Raw genomic sequence first — 24055 nt, forward strand, 5'->3', positions numbered from 1 at the left:
CTCAATAAAATGGGTATAGAAGGAAAGTACCTCAACATAATAAAGGCCATATATGACAAACCCACAGCTAACATCATACTCAATGGGCAAAAACCGAAAGCCATCCCTCTGAGAACGGGAACAAGACAAGGGTGCCCACTCTCACCACTCTTATTCAACATAGTACTGGAGGTTTTGGCCAGAGCAATTCAGCAGGAAAAAGAAATAAAAGGAATCCAAATAGGCAATGAAGAAGTGAAACTCTCACTGTTTGCAGACGACATGATCTTATATATAGAAAACCCCAAAGAATCCATGGGAAAACTATTAGAAGTAATCAACAGCTACAGCAAGTTGCAGGATACAAAATCAACATTCATAAATCAGTAGCATTTCTATACTCCAACAACGAAATAACAGAAAAGGAACGCAAGAACTCAATCCCATTCACAATAGCAACAAAAAGAATAAAATACTTTGGCGTAAATGTAACCAAGGAAATGAAAGACCTATACAACGAAAACTACAAGGCTTCCCTGAAAGAAATGAATGACGACATAAAGAAATGGAAAGACATTCCATGCGCATGGATTGGAAGAATAAACATAATTAAAATGTCCATACTACCTAAAGCAATCTACAGATTCAATGCTATCCCAATCAGAATCCCAATGACATTCTTTACAGAAATTGAACAAAGAATCCTAAAATTCATATGGGGCAACAAAAGACCCTGAATTGCTAAAGCAATCCTGAGAAAGAAGAACAAAGCTGGAGGCATCACAATCCCTGACTTCAAAGCATACTACAAAGCTACAGTAGTCAAAACAGCATGGTACTGGTGCAAAAAACAGGTGCACAGATCAATGGAGTAGAATTGAAAGCCCAGAAATAGAACCACACATCTATGGACGACTAACCTTTGACACAGGAACTGAGGGCCTACAAGGGAGAAAGAAAGTCTCTTCAACAAACGGTGCTGGGAAAACTGGACAGCCACATGTGAAAGAAGGAAAATTGGCCATTCTTCTTCACCGTTCCCAAAAATAAACTCAAAATGGATCAAAGACCTAAAGATTACACCTGAAACACTAAGTCTTCTAGAAGAGAATATAGGCAGTACACTCTTTGACATCAGTATCAAAAGGATCTTTTCAGACACCATAACTCCTCAGACGAGGGAAACAATAGAAAGAATAAACAAATGGGACTTCATCAGACTAAAGAGCTTCTTCAAGGCAAGGGAAACCTGGATTGAAAAAAACAAACAGCCCACGAGTTGGGAAAAAATATTTACAAGTTATTTATCTGACAAAGGGTTAATCTCCATAATATATAAAGAACTCAAACAGCTCAACAACAAAAAATCAAACAACCCAATCAAAACATGGGCAGGGGACATGAACAGACATTTCTCCAAAGAAGATATATGGATGGCCAATAGACACATGAAAAGATGCTCACCATCACTAGTCATCAGGGAAATGCAAATCAAAACTACACTAAGATATCATCTTACACCTGTTAGAATGGCAAAAATAACCAACACAAAAAGTGATGAATGCTGGAGAGGTTGCGGAGAAAAGGGAACTCTCATACACTGCGGGTGGGAATGCAAACTAGTGCAGCCACTATGGAAAACAGTATGGAGATTTCTCAAAAAATTAAAAATATAAATACCTTACGACCCAGACATCCCACTACTGGGTATCTATCCAAAGAACTTGAAATCAGCAATTCCAAAAGCACCATGCACCCCTATGTTCATCGCAGCATTATTTACAATAGGCAAGATGTGGAAGCAACCTAAACATCCATCAACCTCGTAGATGATTGCATAAAGAAGATTATGGTATACATACACAATGGAATACTACTCAGCGATAAAAAAGATAAAATCGTCTCGTTCACAACAACATGGATGGACCTTGAAGGTATTATGTTAAGTGAAATAAGCCAGATAGAGAAAGTCAAACTCTGTATGACTCCACTCATACGTGGAAGTGAACATAGAGACAAAGAGAACTGATTGGTGATTACCAAGGGAAGGGGGGTGGGGAGAGGGCGCAAAGGGTGAAGCGGAGCACCTACAAAATGACTAACAATAATGCACAACTGAAATTTCACAAGGTTGTAAACTATCATCATCTTAATAAAAAGTAAAAAAAAAAAAAGAAAAAAAAGAAGTGCTTCAGGGAGAAGGAAAATGATATAGGTCAGAAACTCGACTCTATATAAAGTAAAGAAGAGCATTGGTGAAGGAATCAATGAAGGTAGATAAATCTTTTCTTTTTCTTATTCTTAATTGACCTAATAGGTAAAAGTTTGTTCAAATTAATAGTAATGATGTGATTACAGCATAGGCATGAGTGAAATGAACGACAACAATTTTATAAGGAATGCAGGAGCGGAATTGCGAATATCCTGTTACATGGGACTTGCACGACCCATGGAGTAGTATAGCGTTATTTCAAAGTGGACCTAGGTTAGTTGTAAACATATAGTGCAAAGTCTAAGACGAACACTAAAAACGTTTTAGAAAGAACTATAATTGATACTCTAAGAAAGGAGACAAAATGAAATAAAATTAAATGTTCAGTTTAAAGCAGAGAAAGAGAAAAGAGGGAAGTAGAAAGCCATTACAAACGTGACAGATATTAATTCAAATGCAGCAATAACCAGACTAAATGTGAATGGTCTGAGTACACCATTATGAGATGGAGACTGTCAGAGAACACAAAATAAACTATATGTTCCCTATAAGAAACCCACTTTAAGGATATACACAAATTACAAGTAAAGGGATAGACAAAGATATATCCTGCTAACACAAATTAAAAGAAACCTCGAATACCTATATTATTTCAGACAAAGCAGACATTAGGACAAGAAAAATGATCAGGGATAAGGTATTCCATAATAACAAAGGTGTCAATACTCCAACACGTAATAATCCTTACTATCTACGTACCTAACAACAGAGCATCAAAGCGTGTGAGACAAAAACTGATAGAACTGCAAGGAGAAATAGACAAATCCGCCATCATAGATGGAGACTTCAGCATCACTCTGTTAGCAATGAACAGATCCAGCAGGCAGAAAATCAGTAACAACACAGTTGACCTCAACAGCACCATCAATCAACCAGATTTCAGTGATATCTATAGAGTCACAAAGACCCCAAATAACAGCTAAGGCAATCCTGAGAAAGAAGAACAAATCTGGAGGCATCACGCTTCCTTATTTGAAACTATACCACAAAGCTATGGTAATCAAAACAGTATAATACCCGCATTAAAACACACCCAGAAACCAACAGAACAGAATCAAGAGCCCTCAGCGAAACCCATGCATATATGGTAAACTAATCCTTCACAAGGAAACCAAGAATACTCTATGGGGAAAGAATAATTTCTTCTGTCAGTGGTGTTGTGAAAACTGGCTAACCGCAGACAAAAGAAGGAAATTGGACCCCCAACTAGACCACTCCCAAAAATTAACTCCAAATGGATGAAAGACTTAAATGTAGGACTTGAAACCATAAAGTTCCTAAAAGAAAACATAAGAGAAAAGCTCCTTCACATCGGTCACGGCAATGACGTTTTGGATATGACCCCAAAAGGAAAGACAAGAAAAGCAAAAATAAACAAATGAGACTACAACTATCTAAAAACTTACACACAGCAAAATAATCAACAAAATGAAAAGGCAGCTTGTAAAATGGGAGAAAATATTAGCAAGTCATCTTCTGAGTTTATAAATAACTCATACTACTCAATAACAAGAAAACAAAAACAAAACAGTCTGAGTAAGAAATGGATAGAAGGGCTTAACAGATGTTTTTCCAAAGAAGACGTACAAACGTCCAACAGGTACATGAAAAGATGCTCAACATCATTACTCGTTAGGGCAATGTGAATCAAAACCACAATGAAATAATACCTCACACCTGTTAGAATGGCTATAGTTGAAAACTGGTGTGGACAAGGATGTGGAGAAAAGGAGATCCTTTTGCACTGCTGCTAGGAATATATATTAGTACAGCCATGATGGAAAACAGTTTAGAAGTTCCTCAAAACATTAGAAGGAGTTACCCAGTTTCCCAGTACCATTTGTTGATGAGAATATGCTTTCCCCCATTATGTGTTCTTGGCTCCATTATCAAAAATTACATGACCTCACATGCAGAGGTTTATTTCTAGGCTACCTATTCTGCTCCCTTGTTCTCTAGGCCCATTTTGTGCCACTATCCCATTGGCATAATTTACTATAGCTTTGTAATGTAGTTTGAAGTCAGCAAGTGTGATGCCTCCAGATTTATTCCTTCTCAAAATTGCTTTGGCTGTTTGGGGTCTTTTGTGGTCCCATCCAATTTTAGAATTGTTTTTTCTGTATCTATCTATGAAAAGTGCCACTGAAATTTTGATAGGGATTGCACTGAATCTGGAGATGGCTTTGGGATTGTGGACATTTTAATAGTATTCATTCTTCCAGTCCATGAACACAGGATATCTCCCCACGTGTTTCTATCTTTTTCAATTTCTTTCACCAAAGTCTGGTAGTTTTCATTGTACAGTTCTTTCACTTCCTTGCTTAAATGTATTCCTAAAAATTTTATTGTTTTTGATGCTATTGTGAATGGGAAAAGGATAGTCTTTTCAATGAATAGTGGTGGAAACGTTGCATACTCATAGGCAGAAAAATGAAATTGGACCCCTAAATTGCACCACTCACAATATTACCTCAAAGTGGATTAGAGACTTAACCCTAAGTCCTGAGATCCTAAAACTCCTGGGAGAATACATGAAGAAGCTCCTGACTCAGGTCTTGGCAATTGCGTTTTGGATATGACATCGATAGCACAAGCTACAAAAGCAAAATCAACAATTGGAACTATAAAGCTATATAGCTGTAAACTATAACTATAAAGCTTCTTCACAGCATAATCACAATCAAGAAAATGTAAAAACAACGTATGGAATGGAGAAACAATTCACAGACTGTAGAGTGGAGAAGGGGTTAGTACCCGAAATATAAAAGGAACTCATACATCTCAACAGCAAAAAACCCAAAATAATCCGATTTAAATATGGGCAGAGGATCTGAATAGATATTTTTCCAAAGAAGAAATCCTAATGGCCAACAGGTACATTAAAAAAATACTCAACATCGCTAATCATTAGGGAAATGCAAATCAAAACAACGTTGAGCTATCACCTCACACCTGTTCAAATAGTTGTCATCAAGAAGACAAGTGGTAAGTGTTGGCCACATTGTGGAGAATAAAGAAGCTTTGTGCACTGTTGGTGAGGATGTTGATTGGTTCAAATACTATAGAAAATAATACGGAGAATCCTCAAAAACTAAAAGTTGAACTACCGTATGCTCCAGTAATCCCACTTCCTGTTATACATCCAAAGGAAGCGAAAACAGGATATGGAAAAGATATCTGCACTCACATGTTTATTACAGCGAGTAATATAGCCAAGCTATGGAAACAACCCAAGTGTCCATCAATGGATGAATGGATAAAGCAATGAGGTGTATGCACACACAAGGGAATATTATTCAGCCACGAGAAAGAAGGCTATCCTGCTAATTGCAACAACATGGGTGGACTTTGAGGGCATTCTACTTAGTGAGATAAGCCAGATAGAGAAAGACAAATATCGTATGACATCATCATATATGGAATCTCACATGTTGAATTCATAGAAACAGAGAGTAGAATGGTGGTTACCAGGGGCAGAGGGGTGGGGGAATTGGGGAGATGTTGTTAAAGGGTAAAAATGTGCAACTAGAAAAGGAATAAGTTCTCAAGATCCAGTGCATAGCACAGTGATTACAGGCAAAAACACTAGATTATATACTTCAAAATTCTTAAGAGATCTGTTCTTAAATGTTCTCACCACAAAAGAAGTTATAATCATGTGATGTGATAGAAGTGTTATCTACAGCTATGATGGTAATCATATGAAATATATAAAAGGATCAATCAACACACTGTACACCTTTAAGAAATTACAAGCAGAACTACCATGTAATCCAGCAAACCCATTCTGGGTATATATCCGAAGGAAACGAAATCAGAATCTTGAAGAGATTTCTGCACTCGCATGTTCACTGCAGCATTCTTCCCAATAGCCAAGACCTGGAAACATACGAAGTGTCCAGCAACAGATGAATGAGAAAGACCATGAGGTATATACAGAAAAGGAAATATTATACAGCCATAAAAAAAGAAGGAAATCCTACCATTTGTGACAAGGAAGGATCTGGAGGGCATTATGCTGGGTGAAATAAGTCAGACAGAGAAAGACCAATACTGTAAAATCTCATTTATATGTGTAATCTAAAAGAGCCAAACTCGGAGAAACAGAACAGAATGGTTTTTGCCAGGGGCTGGTGGTGGGAGTCTAACAGCTAGATCTGAAGTTAGCATGAGGGAAGCCAGCTTAGGAAAGGAAGCAATTCTGTAACCAGGACCCTGACTCACTAGTCTCTGGGAATACCTTCTCGCCTGCACGCAGCCTACGTGATTAAGCACCTCTCCCTGGTGCAAAATACATCACCTGCTCATTCTGAGACTCTTGCTTATGTACATCCTCCAGCTGTGACAAGACAACTTTGTTCTCTGAGTTCCCCAGGAACATGACAACCTCCAGAAAGAAAAATCCTGCACTGCTACCCATCATGAATGACAGACCAAAGAGATAAATCGGCGCCTTGCAGTTTGTCACACCAGATGGTTGACATCCCTAAACCCTCTCTTTCCCTGCCCATCTCCCCTCCATAAACTGCCTCAAGGTTCTGTAGGATTGGAAGGTGGTTCTTTCGGACACTAGTCCGCCATCTTCCGATTATGCTAGCTAACTGCATAAATTTTCCTTTCTCAGCCACAGGCCTGTGTGCAATTGACTGGCATGAGATTGTGGTGAGCAGAAGGCGCCCCTTTTGCTTAGTTACAGAGGAAATGAGGAGATGTTGGTCAAAGGCTACAAATTTCCAGTTACATGATGAGTAAGCTCTAGTGAATCTAATGGACAGGATGGTGACTATAGTTAACACACTATATTGTATACTTGAAAGTTGCTAAGGGAGTAGCTCTGAAATGTTCTCCCCACAAATAAATGGTAATTATGGGAGGTGATGGAGGTGTTAACTAACCTTATCATTTCACAGTGGTAATCATTTCACAATATACATGTGTATCAAATCATTGCATTGTACACCTTAAACTCAAACAATGTTATATTACATCAACTATATGTCAATAAAACTGTGAAGTAAAAAGAATTTCAAGATGACAACAATGGAGCAGGAAATCAAGGAAGGGCTTTTCTGCACGAAGGACCTTGTGTGACAGCACAGGTGTCACACCTGTGAATCTGGCAAAAACGCATCTAAAATCTGAGCACTTGTCGCCATCTCCACTGCTGACCACCTGGCCTGTGCTCCCACCAGGGTTACTACTGGTGCCCCAATGGTCATCAAGATCAAATGCAACCAGCCACCGTCCCACAACTAACGACATTTAGCAAATGCTGAAATACGTGTACACATATGTATAAAACATGTTAGTTTATAATACATACCTGAAAATCACATATTATCTTATTAGAATTAGATGTAATGTAAAATGAAATTGGGAAATACCCCAGGCTGAAAGCAGAAGTGTCCTGGTGCAAAGAGACCACAGATCTGTACGCAGTTCCCATGACGGGATGACTGTGTGCAGCAAGTGGAAACTGTCCAGGGAGCTCTCAGCGAAAACTCCTGATCCAGATGAAGACGCGCCGAGTACAAGGCCGCACCCCTTGCCCACAGCCGCCGTGAGAAAGGAACTGAAATCTGCGAGAGAGACGCAGAAACATACTTTCTGATTTACACAATAAACAACAAGAAAATAAAGGAGTGAGCAAGGAAGAAGCTACAGATAAAAATATCAATTCTGCTGGGAAAGACGTTTATAATAAAACTAAGGTATAGATATCTTACTTTTACCTTTTGAATGGACATATACAAACTTAAGATGTTTTCAGATTTTACATTTTTAAAGGAGAAAATCTGTTTGCAATGAATGTATCTAATTTACAAAACTGTCATTGTCTTAGGTCTTTAATATGATGAAGCTTTAAGTTGAGTATATTTCATGTTAAATGCTTTAAGCAGCATGCAATGCTGTTATTTTAAAAATCACCATTGTGCTTGGATTGTCTAAAACTGATTCATGATATATTCATATCAGATTCTTACCAATAATTTGGTTGGGGCCTGGATTCATTATTGATGTTTAACAATACTGGCCACATTGGAATCCTGCAAAAATGTTTCAACGAGCTCATATTTAAAAATATTTAAGATTGTAGCTCTGTTATGAGAAAATGCCAATCATGGTAATATTCTCATTTGAAAGCAAGATAAGCAAAGAAGTGTATTTTAAATATATTATAGATAATTTGTCTTCCTTTAAAGCCAGGAAAGTAAAACTGTAATAACTCCTCACTCTGATATACTTAAAATATTGAAACAATGTGTATTAATACGTCATCTTTACCTTTGCAATATTTTTTCAGCTACTTTCTCGTTACAGGAAAAATTACCCATCAACAATTCATGTAGTGCGTGTCTATCTGTACACTTTTTCCCTTTCGCCCAGCAATTCTGTAGTCTCCAGACGTGTCCTGTGTTCCCAGCTCCTTCCCCGGGAAGGCCCGACATCTCGCACATCCTTTCACGAGGGCACCTGTGTGTCTGAATCTGTGCACAATTCCTCCCACAAACCCCGCGAGCCTGTGACACAGCACAGCGGGCTGTGATCGCCCCATGAGCCCCGTAAAGGACGATCCTGTGCACAATAGGCCTCAGGAACACACGCCCTGAGGGAGTAGAGAACAAGCCCCAGGAAAAGTCCAGACCATGCAGCTCTGTGCGCACGACCAAAGGAGAAGGTCAGAGGAGGCACCCAGGCCACTGCTGGGCCGGCAGCGGGCAGGGAGCATCCTCCTCCCCAGGGAGCGGCACATCGATCCTGGGGACAGGAAGCTCTTGTCTCACTGCGGCCAGGAACCAGCATCCATGGGCAGCACACCCAGCGCCACACCCTGGTCTCTGGGGCCCTGGTGAGAACAAGGCGGTGGTGTGAGCCCTGTGCCCCCGGCCGGGGAGCAAGCTGGCTACCGCTAAGCAGGGACTCCTAAGCCGAGGCACAGCAGCTCAGTGGTCACACTGTTCAGTCCCTTAATTTCTGAAGTTCAAACGGAAATGGGCACAGTATCCCAGGCCTTGAGGAGAGTGGATTATGATAACAAGAAGTACAGGTCAAAATGCAACACGCGGTGCGTATTCTCTGTGCTGCCAATGAATGAGGGGAACTTAAAAGAAAAGAAAATACCCTTCACAAAAGGGTACAAAAGGAAAATAAATAAAATCCTTGTGTAAAAATATAAACAAGTAAAGACAAATCTGTATCAGAAAACTACCAAATGCTGTGGAAAGCTGGCAAAGAAAACCTACCTAATAGGAGACGTATTTCACTTCCATGATCAGTAGACTCAGTATAATGAAGATGTCAGCTCTTCCCGACTGGACCTATAGAGTCAACACAACCCCAGTCAATGTCCCAGTCAGACACTTTGTAGATATCTACAAACCGTTTCTGCACCTGGAATATCCTGCACAACACTGAAGAGCAAAGTTGAGTAAGCCGCACTTCCCCGTTCCAGGATTTAAAAAGGTACAGCGAGCATGATGCTGGGGTAAGAATGTGCCAGGAGATAAATGGAAAAGAACACAGAGTCCATAGATAGACTCACAAACATGGTCAACTGATCTTTGTCCAAAGACCAAAGGCAATTTGACGGAGAAAAGTTAGTCTTTTAAACAAATGGTGATGCCACAATCGGGTGACCTTATGGAAAACAATTAACAAAGACACAAACTTTCCACATGACACAAATATTCACCAAAATTGTTCATGGATGTAAATGTAAACTAAAAAGCTATTAAAATTCTAGAAATAGCAAAGGAGAAGATATGACCTCGGTTTTCATGAGGACCTTTTATCCTCAACATTGAAAGAATGAGTCTTCAAAGAAAAATCAAGTTAAGGTGGACTTTGTTAGAATTAAAATTTTCTACTCTGTGACAATACTGTTAAGAGAAGAAAAAGACCAACTCTAGACTGTGAGAAATCTTTGCAAGAAGCATATCTAAGAAAAGGCTGTATTAAAAGGTACAAAGCATCATAAATTCAACAATAAGAAAACAAACATTCCAATTAAAAATGGGTAAAGATCTGAACAAACACCTCACTAACGAAGATATAAGCATAAATTAAGCATGCAAGAACACGCTCAAAATCACTTATCATTAGAGAGAAGAAAACTGAAACAAAGTGAGACAACCTTTACACACAAATAGACGATATCAATTCATGGCTGGGGGGCAGGACAGCACAGACTCTCTGTCATCGCTGCTGCCCATGCCGAGTGGTGCAGCCACTGTGGAAGACACTTGGGTACTTTGTTACAAAGCTAAACATCATCTTAACTCGTGATCCCTCAACCATCTTCCTAGGTATTTACACACTGTTTTCAAATAGAACGTCAACAAAAAAGCCAGCACACATATATAGACTGCACCTCATTTATAGGGGCAGGGAACTTGAATGAACAAAGATAACCTTCAATAAATGAAAGCACACCCAAATGAGGTACATCCATGCAATGTAATGCGATCAAGTGCCAACACTGAAAGAACTATCAAGATGAACAGACATGGAGGAATCTCAAACTCATCTTTATAACTGAAAGAAGCATCTATGAAGGCTGGGTAGAGTATGATCTCATTGATATGGCATTCTGCGAACACAAAGCAATCAATTTGATACACAGATCAGCTTCCCAGTGCTGTGCAGGGATGGTGTGGGCGGAGAGGTCAGGAAATCTGTGTGATGCTTTAATGGCGGATACTTGCCTCTCTGCCTTTGACAAAATCCCCAGATTTTTACAGTAGAAAGAGCAAATCTTGACTTACACAAATTAGTAAAATGATTTAGGTGGGTGGATCCTTGGATGGAATGCAAATGAGACTAAAGAGTGTAACTATATTGCGAATGGAAAAAACACACAGCAAGTGGTGGGGGAAGTGGTGTTGATCTAAGGACCTTTGGAAATGACTGGAATCTGTACAACGACAGGAAAAGAAACCGACCAAGCAAAGAACCCTACTTGATAAAGTTCTTTCTCAACAGTTACTGGTTAATAACTGTGAGGCCCCTATGCATCTAGACTGGGATTGGAGAAATGACTGAGTGGTCGCCAGACAGCAGGAGACAGGGTTCCACTACTGGAGGGGCAGGTTTCGGGGAGGGCAGGGCGCGGGCTGGAGGGCTCCATGTGGCCATGCATTCGAGTGGGAAGCCGTGCTCTGAACTGATGCTGACCTTAATCTAAACATGGCCGTTTCCATATAGACACATTTATAGCAGACAGTGTACACACGGTAAGGTCAGCACACCAGCCTAACTTAAGCATCCTGCCACCGAGAGAGCCAAGAAGCAAGGACACCCAGGAGCAACCAGCACACTGAGCTCACAGATCCATGTTTTTAATGCCATTGTCTCATACAAGGAGCCAGCGTTCCTTGAGGAAAAGGCTGATTCCAGGCTGAGGCTGAGAATGCACAAGACAATGCTGCAGAGTCCTGCAGAGCTGGAAAGTAAGGCGGTGTTAAACCACCAACCACACACGGCATTTTTCGATCACTTTCACATCCTAAGACACATTAAGCATTAAAAATAAAGAAGACACCTATACGATTGCAACCATTTCCCCTTTCACCCCAGGCTGCCATCTGCCAGTCCCCATCACTCATGATTGAAAAGTTCCAATATCTGGCATATTCACTTCACAGTCATGTAGGTTTCCCTTCTCCTTTAATTTGTATCAGAATTTCTCCCCAGAAACAATCCTGAATATGCAACAAATACCCAGCATGCTGTGATTCTGAGCCTTCCAACACCTCAATGAAGAGATACTTTTGTAAAGTAAGTCTTCTTAAAACATGACTGAGAAAGTAGAGAATAAACCACGAGGGAACAGCCCAGAAAATAAAGCTTCTGTGCTGACCGTTTAAGAAAAACGTCGCGGGGCCCCGAACGCAGCCCCCTCGTCAGCCATGAGGGCCAGACAGGAGGTGTGTTCTTTCTGTGCAGGAGACCCCAACATGACCGCAGCTGTGTCTCCTCCATCCTCCTGACAAGCGAAGCACCTTCCCCGCTGAGGATGCAGCTCCTGCGGCCTCTGGCAGAACCCGCAGGCACCCCACGCTGCTCACAAATGGAGGTCCATGCGCCCCCTGCCGGACACCGGGGGCAGAGCAGGAGGCTCAGAACTCACAGCTGGAGGTGGATGGGCGCCCCTTCCGGAAATGGTGCTAAATTCCTCAAACCCGAGTGCCCTAGTCTCTTTGCTGATGGTCCCGAGGACGCTCTGTTGCAGCCAGCGCTGCTCTCTTGCCCAGGACATGCCCCACCCCTTGGAGCCATGGCCTGGAGAACAAGGGAGTCACCAGGCTTTGGAGTCCTTGAACAAGACCGCCTCGATGCCACGGCACAATGAAAGCACCCATTTCAAGTCCCTAGAATACAGCCACCCATTTTCATCATCAGAGTCTCCACAGGATGTTAGGTGTTAGACTCAAAGGACTGCAGCTCTGCTTGTGATCAGACCCTCTTTGATAAACTGCCCTACAGACTTGATCACAGTCACAGAGAACTGAAGCCAAAGATGAGAGCTGAAAATCTGTTGGCTCGTCCTCATTTGTGGTCCTGAATTGTGGTCCAGAGGTGCTTCCGAGGAATCCGCAGCTCTCTGAAGCCCTGGAGGACAGCTGGTCTGCCTGAGAGCTTGTCGGGGAGGGAATCCAGCTGTGTAGCAAGTGCATCCAAAACTGATGAAGTGAGGAAGAATATTCGGGTCCTGACTGTCTCTGTTCGATTGTATTTTTAGGCACAAGAAAGTAATCTGCACTCCTACCAGCTACAAACTATCTGAAAACAAAAGAATGGTAATATATTTAAAATGTGATACATCTTTAATATCAAAAAATTGTTGGGAGAGAATGTGATTTTTGCTTTTTAAATAAACTTATGCACAGGTGGCAAATTATCATGCTCTACACCTGAAACTTATACAATAAGAAAAAATAAATAAATAAACTTAAGAATTACATGTTTAATTTACCCTTTCAGCTCTTCAAGGGCTATTTACTGTTTCCAGATTTGGAAACATATTTTTTCATGGAAAACTTGCTTCAGAACAATTTTTGTTACAGACTTCTTTAAAGTCAAGTCAAGTCATCTGCTGGCCCAAAGATACATGAAAATATCAGTTATTGGAACATTATATAGATTTGTTTCCTGCATATAGCATCTCAACACAAGCTTTCAAATAGCAAGTGACTCTGCCTATTGATTTTCCTCCAGTCAGAGGGTCAGGACCCAGCTACCTTCAATTTGGGGATTTGCCCTCTTCGACATGTGGATTCGGCTCTGGGCGTGTCCTTAGGTTCCTTCCAGAACGTTGCAAAGGGGAAATGTATGGCACATCCTGAGGCACGTTTTCATGGACTGAGCCTATACATGCAAACAGCCCTTCCAGCCCATTTCTTTGCTGAACACTACTTCACATGGGCACAGAGTGAAGAGAGCAAAGAGGCTGGAAAGGAAATATTATTGTGGTACTAGTGGAAAAAGAGAGAATTTGGTCTAGAAGCCTCTTTTGGGGTTGTTTTATTTGTTTTGTTTTTTGATGAGGAAGATTGTCCCAGAGCTAACATCTGTGGCAAGCTTCCTCTGTTTTGCATGCAAGTCACCGCCACAGCCTGGCTGATGAGAAATGGGTCGGTCCGCACCCAGATCTGAGCCCAAGAACCCCCCCGCCCGGCCTCTGAAGTGCAGCACATGAACGTTATTAACCACTATGCCACCGGGCTGGCTATTGCTTTTTCAATATGTTCACAAATGCTACTTTTAGAACAAACAACCAATTTTCTTGCTTGCACACATTTTATTCAGTAAAAAGTGTGACTCAGTGTCTGATTACCCAAACTAATCACAGGGAACAAACTGATGGAACAGGACAAGGATGTCACTCATTAAAGTTCATGGCATCACTGGCTCTTTGAAAGGGTGACTCCCATTGATTATCAAAGGGCCATTGTTTTCTAAAATGTCAGAAAGATACGATAATAGCTGTAGTAGCAGGTGTGGGTTGATGTGAGTGCCATCACTCAGTCGCGACGAGACGTCTTATGCATCCAGGATGGTCTGTGTTGCTGTCACTCAGTGTGTGGAGAGGTGGGCAGGGGACTCACTCCCTGTGCTTGGAGCACTTCGCGCTGCCCTGCAGTCTACATGTCCTCAGTGCATGGACACACAGGTTACATTCTCTACCGTCACAGAAATTAATCCTGACAAAATGTACAAGAGGCTGATAGATATTCCTGAGAAGAAACACTTAATCGGCTTACTTCCAGATGTACAACCACGAGGTGAGTGAGAAAGTGGCCAAAGTGGTCCTTTGACTGTGAGGAGGAATTCTCCTTCCAGTCTCCCAGTGCCTGGGGAGCAGCATGCCCCTAATCAGAGCCCCTGAGAAGTCAGCCAAAGTCCCGTTACGGAGAGGACTTGAAACGTGAGTATGTGGATTTTTCTTACCTTACATTTTCTTTAAGTGTGGACTCTAAAAAAGCCAAGCTCATGGAAACAGAACAGCATGGCGTCTGCCGGGGGCTGGGAGGTGGGGGCAGTGGGGGGATGTAGGACACAGGGTACACACTTTCCTTTAGAAGATGAATAAATTGTGGGATCGACTCGACAGAATGATCACTGCAGTTATCAATACTCTATGATACACTAGAATGTTGATAAGACAGCGGATCTGAAATGTTCCCACCACACACGCACACAAAGGTAAATATGGGAGGGGAGGGAGGTGTTCACAATGCTTACTGTCCAATTCATTTCACAAAATGCGCGTGTGTCAAAATATGGCCTCGCAGTCCTTAACCTCACCCAATGTTACACGTCAATCATAACACGATAGAGCTGGGGGACGGCACCTCAGGATGGCAGCAGGAGAGCATGAGAGCAAGCACGGGGCTCTCCTGAGCGAGGGGCCTCGTATGACAGCACAGTCACATGCCTGCGGAGCCAGCCCTGGTTCTCCCTGCAAATGCACATCTCAGCCCTGAGCACGTGTCGCCTTCTGCACCGCTCACACCCCGGCCTGAGCTCCCCACGTCACTCCTGTGGCCTCCTGGCTGGCCCTGCTTCTGACTTGGCCCCTGCTCCTGCCTCACAGCACCAGGGCCACAGTAAGTGGGATGGCGCCCCTCCTTGCTCCAGCCCTCCCCTGGCTCTTCATCTCGCCCAGAGTCAAACCAGGCTGCACAATGGCTGACAAGTGTTCTCGTCCCCCAGGAGTCTCTCCCTTGCTCACTTGGCTTCAGTGACACGGAATTCCCAGCAGTCCTCAGACAAGCCAGGCCTGTTCTTGTGGCGTTTGACCTTGCTCTGTGTCTGCCTGGAACCTCCTGGGCATTGGGGGCCCGTGTGTGTGCTCCCCCCACACTTTTAGGTCCCATTCATTCACACGTCTTTATCAGGCCCCAGACTCTATTCTAGGCACAGATGGCTGGACCCAGCCTCTCTCTGATCAATATGAGGTGGAACATCATTGCATAAGCGTATTGACTATTCTATAGAGATTTTGCGGGAAAAACAAATGAACAAACAGAAAAATAATAGGAAGAGAAGTAGTCTCTCCTAGTCCCAAATAATTGACAGAGTGAGATATCTAAAACATGCAGCACAATGCACCATCCTTAATTAGGGGTTGGGGTCAGGGCTAGGGACAGGCTTAGCCATCCTGCAGAGGAACCCTGAGCGAGCAGACACGGGTAGGTGGCCGGTCCCTGGGGGCCAGGCCTCGGGGAGGGCGGGTCTGGCACTTGTGTGGGGGACGCCTGGCAGTCAGGTCTCAGAGGTGCGGGGCTGCGCCCTGAGCCTTGGCTCAGGGCGGACCTCTCCTCATGGTGGTGATGCTGAGAAGGAAGAACGCAGTCAGCCTCCTGGTCCGGAGGGAAGTCAAGGCACGAACCGCCCGCCCACTTGTCCGACCCACGAGGGACGCTGGAGGCAGAAAGAGTCAGCGTAGCTCCGTCAGTAGAAGGAGCGGTCTCATTCCCGCCAGTGTGGCTCTGAGAGTTTGAGAAAGAAGCCCCCTCAGAATCAGTGGGGGTGTCAGCTGGAAGCTTGTTTAGTTAACAACATAGTCTGTTCAGGTAGGATTTGAGCAAAATGGCGGGGTGAGCTGACCCGGGACTCTCTCCCCTCCAAAGTACAAAAAAGGACTGAAAAAAACCCCTGAATTTCAGCTAATGAACCTAATGCCACGACTCAGAGACCTACAGTATCAAAAGACACAGGACAGAGCCCCTGCTGCCCACCTCGGAGGAGCTGGAATGGGGTAGGAGAGAACTTTGCTCCCTACCCTAGAAACCGGGATCGCTGCGCGGGTCCGGGAAGGAGCGGGGGAGGGGACGCATGACGGGGGATCATCTAGGACTCCCGTCCACCAGTACAGTGGAAACCCGCTGAGGGGGGAAAGCTTCCGTGTGCGGGGACCCCATAAACCCAGGGCCCCGGGAGACCAGGGAACAAAACTGATCGAATCCAGATGGGTGCGCAAGAGAAACCGCCCCCACCCCCCCCACCCCCGCACCAGCAAACCGCACTGGGTGCCGCCATCTTGCCCGAAGGCGGAGAGCTCAGAACGCGCGGCACTAGACCCCCATCTAGTGGCGACAGGCTGTAACTGCAACCGAATTCTACCAACATGCGAAAAAAACCACTCCTCTACCACCCAGCAATGTATAAAAGCCCCAGACCAGAAGGAAAACAATAAAAACACAGAATTAGGTCCTGAGGACTTGGAAATAGGTAAACTAAGTGATAATGTTCTTCTGCAGTGAGGAACATATGTAGGCATTTCTATTGGGTGTTTATCTAAGAGAGGAATTTTGGGGACCTAGAGTATGTGAAGGCCCATCTTCAGGAGATCTTAAAAGAGCTTTTGAAAGTGGCTGACACCCTCAGCAGTCTGTGAGGGCCCAGTTACTCTCCATCCTCACCGACTCTTCATATTTTAAGTGGTTTTGTTTTAGTCATTGTGCATTAGTATCACATCTTGGTTTTAATTTACATTTTCCCCACCAGTAACAATGTTATGCACCTTTTCAAATACTTGTTGGGCATTTAATTTTCTTCTTTGTGAAACGCCTAATTGAATCTTTTGCCCATTTTTTCTGGCAGATTGTCTGTTTTCTTAACAATTTATGGGAGTTAGTTACATATCTTATATGAGGCTTTTCCAGATAAAATATGGCAAGTGTTTATTCCCATTCTGTTCTTGCCTTCTTACTCTCTCGAAGATATCATTTGACGAGGAGATGGTCTTAATAATAAAGTCCAATTTATACATTTTTGTGTTTATGTTTAGTGTACCCTCTGACCTGCCTAAGAAATCTTTGCTTGCCCCAAAGTCATGAAAATATTCCCCTGTATTATCTACCACAAATGTCATTGTTTTAAACATCCACATTTGGATGTAAAATCATCTGGAATTGACCTTTGTTTATGGTGTGAGGCAGGAGTCAAGGTGAATTCTTTCCCGTCTGGATAGCCAGTGCCCCTGGACCACTGACTGAGAAGACTGTCTTCTCCCCAGTGCTCGGCCTGACTCTTCTGTCACATACAAATGTTCACGTCTGTGGGTCTCAGGGGGACTCTCTCTTCTTCTTACTTCTCCTTGTGGCTGTCCTTGCAGTAGGACGGCACGCTGCCCTGATGCCTGTAGCTTTATACTAAGGCTTCATATCTGGTAGTGGAAGCTCTCTGGGGTTGTTCTTCTTCTAGATTGTCTTGACTATATGTGGCCACTTGTATTTCCTGCGCCAGGTGACGCAGAGGGTCAAATTTGAGTGCTGAAAATGGCCAAGTGGTCTCCGTCCTCCAGGAGCTTTCAGTCTGGCTTAGAAATGGAGAGCCACGCCAATCTTCTCTGGATTCCAGCTGGAGCATCTAGAGCCCATTGAGGCAGAGCGAGAAGGTGAGGGCACTGCAGTCTGGAAAGACTCTGCTTGGGTTCGTGGGCTGGAGGTCCCTTAAAGGCACTGGAGTCCTTCCGGTCTGGTGGGTTCTGGGGGCATCTTGGTGAGAGGAGGGACCTCTCCAGAGACTGAGACATTGGTGGGGGCCATTGTTCTGAACTGGTCCAGGCATGCTGACACAGACCCCGGTGGGTGCTAAAGTTGATGATTTCTATTCCTTTCTAAGGTGTTCCCACACCATCAATAAACTGTTTTCTGTTCTGTCGTGAAACCTACTTGATGCCTCTCTTCTTGACTGGGTACAAACCAGGAAGGTCTGGGGTGCAGATCTCAAATATATGAATCATTTTTTCTGCCCCCAGGCAGCTGAAATTGTTCACTTATATTTCCTCACTCTTTGATACTCACTAAATACTACAGATAATCTTATTTCACATGACGCTTTGGGGAGGGAAGCTACAGATTGAACTTTTTTTCAAGCGAGTCTAGGACACGTTCTTTTGTACTTACATTTGGAAACTGAGGCATGTCTAACGTCCTATAATCCATACACCCCTAATCAAATAACTGAACCACCTTTTCAAGGGCAGACTGAGTTCAACCTAAGAATGTTGCCTAGCTTCCTCTGAAAAGCTAGCCTCAATTCTCAAAATTCCTGCCCTACAACCAGAAATCGAGTTACCTGTCAAACTGACAAAAACCACTTGCGTAGGCTAACCTTCAGAAACCTATATACGTAATCTGCACTTTCCTTGGCCATTATTTAAAGGGCTTCTGAATGGACTATACATTGCACAAACCGTGAGAGTCAATGAGAAAAAGAGAGTAAATACGAGTGAATGGTGTAAATGAATTGCTTTATCTCCTCAACTTAATTCCATTCCCATGTACTTGAAACATTTACTACAGATAATCTGAAGTGTTAGAAACGGAGTGTTAACAGTACCTCAGAATAACCCCCATATGAAGGCCTCGCCAACCAGGCCTGCAAAGACTATGGTACAGGGAAGAGCAAGGTTTGGGAGTCAGACAGACAGGGGAAATATTTTAATCCCAGCTCGGCCACTAAGCAGTTGCGTAGCCCTGGGCATACACGGGTGTAAGCTTCACTTTCACCAACTGTAAAATGGGGATAAAAACAGCTGCCTCAAAAGACCACTAGGATTCAGCATGAGGGAATCCGTGAGAGCACTGGCACATGGCAGGCACTCAACAGTCAGAATGAGTGGAATCTTTTGGTTTCCACCAGATATCAGTGGTAGCAAATGCAGTCATACAACCCGGTGTTTCCTCTTCCTTTGTCAGGCATCATTATTTCTAGAATTATTGTAAGGCATCATTATGATTAGAACTCAAGCATCTGGAAGAGTGCACGCACACCACAGGGACTTAGAGACTTCGAACTCAGGGAAATTGAATTCTGGTTAGAGAAGAAAAGTTCCTGAAAAATGAACAATAACACAAAAGGTTCAACTGCCTGTCACAGACCATAAATTCAAAGGAGAGAATGATTACTTAAAGATGACATGACCAAGCAAGACTTCAGGGAAGAACTGGAAACAGGAAAACCTTGAAATAAGGCCAAGACATAGCTATGGGGAGGAGGAATGAGAAATCTCTCAGAGAATGGAACAGATTTCACAGAGTAGCAGCAGTGGGCATGTGTATCCGTCAGGTAGTCAGGGAATAATAAAGAGACCAATTCTGTTGTAGCGCAGAGTTTTGTGTAGGTGAGTGACAGAAGATAAGACCGTAAAGTAGTCAGGGATGACATTAGGAGAACCCAAAAAACAACTTTCAGAGAAATAAATCACCTTTGGCAAAAATCATAGACTTTTTCAAAACAAACCACGTACAACCCACTGAGCTGACAAGACCGATCGATCAGAGACGTCAGTGAGCAGACTGCAGAGGAGAGGGACAGAGACGAAGTGACCAGTTAGGAAGCCACTGTCACAATCCTAGCAGAAAGTGATGAAAACCAGAATTGGCACGATGGTGGCATGACGGTAAAGATGGAGACAGAGATGAGAGGTATAATACAAAGTCTCACAGACTTGAACGCAGAGGGAAGAAGCATGGATGACAGGGTAGACTCAAGGGTGGGAGCCTGAGAGAATGGCAGCACCATGAGAGGAAGAGGCAAGTCTGGAGTCATCTAGGGACACAGGAGGCAAATGTGGTTTCAGATGGGTTGTTACCAAGGTGATACCCAGAAAAAAAATACTAAAAGTCAGCACACAAAGATGTGGGTTCTAGATGGGAAGGGGAGCCCTCTGCTCACCAAGCGTGGCTGAATCCACGCAAGCTGCAAACATTCCAGTGCAAAGAAACAAAATGGGACCAGCACACTGAGTATGGCCCTCCCTGAAACCCAGGTTCAGGAAACAAGTGAAATCCTCAAAGAAATCAGAGAAGCAGCAAAAAAAAAAAAAAAAACAAATTTAGTGGTGTCACTAAGGCCAAGAAGATGAGTCTCAAGAAGAGAGAGGAGGTCAAGAAAGCCGCATCCCACAGAAAAATCTAAGATGAGAGCTTGAACACAAGTCATCACACATGACAATTATGAGGCCCCTGCAGACGTTCAAAAAACCAGGTTCAAAGAAGTCTCAGACGGCAGGAAGAAATAAGAAAGTAGGAAGAAAGCAGGAGCAGTGTCTATACTCTATGCTTTCAAAGGCACTTTCCTAGTAGAAGTCTCATTCAGATTTGTAATCTGGAATAAAGAACATGTGGTTTTAAGAAAATGAGAGGCCGGCCCAGTGACACAGTGGTTATTTAGTGGCCCAGGGTTTGCAGGTTCAGATCCAGGGCAAGGACCTACACACCACTCATCAAGCCATGCTGTGGCAGTGTCCCACATATAAAATGGAAGCGGACGGGCACAGATGTTGACTCAGGGTGAATCTTCCTCACTGCCCCCCAAAAATAGAAAAAAAAAAGAAAATGAGAGAATCTGATACTACAAACTTCCTTTAGTGGTCACAGGCCCCAATCTTTCCCTTCCACTCTCCTTGTTTCATCTGATTTCCTTACCTTGTGTAGCCTCTCGACAACCCTATTTCTAGGCTGTACTTCTGAATCTCCTTTCAGTAAGAGAGGGCCAGGTCTAGTCACGCCTGCCCTTCTCACCTCTCTCTTTTTTTCACTCACATCATATAGGCAAGGACAAATGTCAGATTTTACAAGAAAACCAAGATTTGATCAACATTCCTCTTTCATGTTTTCAAAAGGAGGCCATTTTCCAAAAAGTACATAGACAGATACTCAACATTATTAGTTATTAGGAAAATGCAAATTAAAACCACATTGAGAAACCACTTCACAACTACTAGAATGGCTAAAATTAAAAAGACTGGCCAGGATGTGGAGCAATTAGAGCTCTCAAACACTGCTGATGGAAATGTAAAATAATACAACCACTTTGGAAAACAGCTGAGCAGTTTTTTTAAAAGTTAACATACACCTACCCTACGATCCAGTCACTCTAGTCCTAGGTATTTACCAAGAGAAGTGGAAGCATATGTCCATACAAAGACTTGTACGGCCAAACACTGGAAGCAACTCAAATGTCCAATAACAAGTCAATGGATAACCCAGTTTTGGCATATCCATACATTAGACTACTAAGCAATAAAAACGAGTGAACTATTCATAGGTCCAACAACATAGATGAATTTCAAAATGAGTATGCTGAGTTGGAAAAAAATGCAGGAAAAAGGGCATACATACTGCATATTTCCATTTATATAAAGTTTTACAAAATGTGAACTAAATCTACAGTGACAGAAAGCAGATTCACGGTTGCCTGGGGATGGAGGGAGGGACTGGAGAAGGACATAAGAGAGGTATCACAAAGGGCCATGATGGGCGCTGTTCCCGTGGCACAGCAGTTAAGTGCGCACGTTCCACTTCGGTGGCCCAGGGTTTACCAGTTCGGATCCCGGGTGCGGACATGGCACGGCTTGGCAAGCCATGCTGTGGTAGGCGTCCCACATATAAAGCAGAGGAAGATGGGCATGATGTTAGCTCAGGGCCAGTCTTCTTCAGCAAAAAGAGGAGGATTGGCAGCAAAAAACAAAAAACAAAGGGGCATGAAGAAATTTTTGAGGGTGACGGATATGTTATCTTGATGGTGATGGTTATACAGGTATATACAAAACTGATCAAACTGCACATACTAAACATGTACAGTTTATTTTATGCCAATCATACCTCAGTACAGCTGTTTTTAAAATATAAAAGTTGAGAAAATTGGCGAAATGTGTATCGTATTATAAAGCAAAGTTAAATTTCTCTTTTTGAGGAAGATTAGCCCTGAGCTAACATCTGCCGCCAATCCTCCTCTTTTTGCTGAGGAAGCCTGGCCCTGAGCTAACATCTGTGCCCATCTTCTATTTTATATGTGGGACGCCTACCACAGCATGGCTTGCCAGGTGGTGCCATGTCCACACCCGGGATCCGAACCAGCGAACCCTGGGCTGCCGAAGCGGAATGTGCGCACTTAACCGCTGCGCCACTGGGCCGGCCCCAAAGTTAAATTTTTAAAAAAGAAGAAGGTGGATGTCCTAAATCCCCATAATATAAAGTCACCATGAAGGCTGGGGACAAGGACTTCTCTCTGGTAAAGTGGGAACATCAGTTGGGCACTCCCACTGCTATCCTATTTTTGAGAGAAAAACAACCAGCTGTGCCCTTCATCAAAGAATGCCCTCTTAAGCAATCTTTCCAAAGTACATGCCTGCCTGTACTCTTTCATGTCTAAAACTGTTTGCACTACATCATCCTCCGAGGACAAACAAGTTCCATCTCCCTGTGGCTCCGCAGACCAGAGCAGGGCCCGTGGCCCTAAAAGGAAGGTGTAGAGAGCTTCTCTGGCCAATGTCAGGATCCCAGTTCTTTACCTGCGTGATTTCTTCATCAGCAGCCGCGTGGATCCCCCAGACATTACAAAGACGAACTTCCTCTCCGAGAAGTCCTTGCTGCTCAAAGAGTCTCACTCTTAGACAAACCAGAACCAGACATTTACCAAACAGTGTAGGCCTGAAGGTCCCATTTTGGATGCTCAGGAGGGGTGCCAGGCAAGCAGGAAAGGTCAGAATCCCCAGTTAGTCTCTCTTTGGAAATGACTGGAGGATAAAATCCCCCAGGTCTCAAGCCACACGCAAGAAAAAAACAGCAAGTGTGAACTTTTCCTACGTATTTAAGAGAATAAATTACCAGGCTGAATGCCCATCTCTACATTCCCATCCAGTGTCAAAGATATGGTTAGCACGTAGATTAAAAATAAAGCATCCAGGGGCCAGCCTCGGCCGAGGGGTTAAGTTCACACGCTCTGCTTCAGCAGCCCAGGGTTTGGCCGGTTTGGATCCTGGGTGTGGACATGGTACCACTCAGGCCATGCTGAGGTGGCGTCCCATACAGCACAACCAGAAGGACCTGGACAACTAGAATATACAATTATGTACTGGGGGGCTTTGGGGAGAAGAAATAAAAAAAAAAAGATTGGCAATAAATGTTAGCTCAGGTGCCAATCTTTAAAAATAAATAAATAAATAAATAAATAAAGCATTCAATATGGCATTATAATTATCGTTCTAAAACTGACTTTAAAAATAATCAGGATAAATAAATGTTAACTCCAAAAAAGCCACATGTTTATTCTGCTTTCTATCTTTAAAACTTTAAGAAACTAAATTTTCTCAAAGTAATCACACACAGAAATATATAATATGCTCTACTTAAAATATAAAAGAGTTCCTGTCGCCACGTGAAAATTTCAAAATATTCTTCAATTTCTTATTCTAGTATCTTACAGAAGGTACAGTGAAATGATACCATTCACAAGTTTACACAAACTCAAGATACTTTCTTATATCAGTTAAAACACTATAAAACT

General features: G+C 43.1%; 1 protein-coding gene across 9 annotated transcripts in view; it reads right to left on the bottom strand.

The window, feature by feature from the left end:
* LOC138919092 (protein phosphatase 1L-like) overlaps positions 1-24055 on the bottom strand; it is a 63939-nt gene that overhangs the window by 26620 nt on the left and 13264 nt on the right. For 3 of the 9 annotated variants that reach the window (XR_011428997.1, XR_011428998.1, XR_011428996.1), the window contains exon 2: positions 9496-9570. The exons of the other annotated variants lie outside the window; for them this stretch is intronic. The gene's annotated coding sequence lies outside the window, so the exon portion shown is untranslated. The remainder of the gene's footprint in view (positions 1-9495; positions 9571-24055) is intronic. 9 annotated transcript variants of the gene reach the window in all.

The sequence above is a fragment of the Equus caballus genome, chromosome 19, assembly GCF_041296265.1.
Source record: "Equus caballus isolate H_3958 breed thoroughbred chromosome 19, TB-T2T, whole genome shotgun sequence".
NCBI classification, from domain to species: Eukaryota; Metazoa; Chordata; class Mammalia; order Perissodactyla; family Equidae; genus Equus; species Equus caballus.